The 1,672-nt window shown below is 44.4% G+C and overlaps 1 pseudogene; it reads left to right on the forward strand.

Annotated features, from left to right (window-relative positions):
• The first annotated feature begins 1,129 nt into the window (after positions 1–1,129).
• LOC109561007 (EP300-interacting inhibitor of differentiation 1-like) lies at positions 1,130–1,672 on the forward strand (annotated as a pseudogene).

The following is a 1,672-nucleotide window of genomic DNA, read 5'->3' on the forward strand; positions in this document are numbered from 1 at the left end:
GCCCGTACAAACTGTTTTACATCCAATTTATTGTGCTCGATATTAATGTCAATGAAATCATTCATGTTGTTGTTTGTAGCTGTAAGCCTGTCTTAGTCTGTTCAGGCTGCTGTGATACAATACCACAGACTGGGTGACTTATAAACAGAAAAAAATTATTTCTCACAGTTCTGGAAGCTGGAAGTCTGAGATCAGAGTGCCAACCAAGCCAAGTTCTGGTGAGGGCCGTTTTTCAGACGGTCAGTCAGTCTGTTCAGTTGCTTAGTCCTGTCCAGCTCTGTAGCCCACCAGGCTCCTCTGTCCATAGAACTCTCCAGGCAATAATACTGGAGTGGGTTGCCATTCCCTTCTCTAGGGGATCTTCCCGACCCAGGGATCAAACCCACGTCTCCTGTATTGCTGGCAGATGCTTTACCATCTGAGCTATCAGGGAAGCAATGTGTAGACAGCAAAAGCTCTGCTGCTGTCAGGGGCTGTGGTCAATTAATGATTCCGTGTAGTTTTACAGACACATTTTCTAATCCACACTGAGGTCCTCACTGTAGAGCAGAGGAAGGCCCTGTTATTAAAATGATTGAGAGGAAGTTCGTGTTATTAATATTAAAACAAAATACTTAGCCGAGGCCATCTCTGCAAGCCCATGAGGCCTGAAATACACACATGTTGGCTGAAAAACAGACAGCTATACAGTTCTAAAAATCACACCATCATCTTTACATTAAGGTTTAACATAAGCACCAAGAACACGGCCACACAATGCCGCAGTTATCTCAGTGTAGTCTATTCTAGCATTGGTAACCATCCTGTCTTTCAATCTCCCATTCAAAGTCAGGGGCCAGGGGCAGAAATCTGGCTACTTTTTTCTTCTAGAAATTGAGCTTTCAAGTGAAGTTTTGCACTCTGGGAAATGTGGGACTGTGCCATCTAGATTCTAGATTCTAAATTAAAGTTGAATATTCATAATCAGGGGAAAAAAGACAAATGAGATTTTGGAATATTTAATGACACAAAATCTGTCATTTTTTTAAATGACAAAAATCTGAGTTTAAAAAAAACTTGTCTCAAAGCATAGCTCCCTTCTTAGTATAATCGCCTTTTGGGAGGTTGAGCCACTTGCACAATATTGGAAATGTACAATCAGTCTCAGCTCTATGAAGAGAGTATTGACATGCAGACGGATCTGATACATGGCAAGACTGACCTTCCGCAGATGCAGGTAGGTAGCTGGAGCCAGGAGCATCCCCGAACCACCCACAAAGGAGACCTGCCACAGCCGACCAGGAGGCCCAGTCGAGCAGGAGGAGACACAGCCAACGGCAGAGCAAGAGAGGGACCAGGGTTTTGCTAACTGGTCCAAGTCTGGGGAGCAGCCAAGCCAGATTGCCAGCCCTGGCTTCGAGAAGGGGGGTGGGGGTAGGCGGACACAAGGAAGGCTGGGAATTTGATGACTAGGACTATCTGGAAGAGGAGCAATCAAGTGGTGCAGATTACAGAATTTCAGCAGCCCTTGAAGAAGCCAATAAGATGTTTCTGAGAACATCCTGAGCAAGAGAAGCAACTCTGGATGGTGGGTTTCAGATGCATTATGAGAAGACCTCGTTTCATCAGTTGGCTTTTATCGAAGAGCTTTTTTCCACTCATGATTGTCAATCATTTGACTGAAAAACAATGA

This window comes from Bos indicus, chromosome 7 (genome assembly GCF_029378745.1).
Source record: "Bos indicus isolate NIAB-ARS_2022 breed Sahiwal x Tharparkar chromosome 7, NIAB-ARS_B.indTharparkar_mat_pri_1.0, whole genome shotgun sequence".
Classification (NCBI taxonomy): domain Eukaryota; kingdom Metazoa; phylum Chordata; class Mammalia; order Artiodactyla; family Bovidae; genus Bos; species Bos indicus.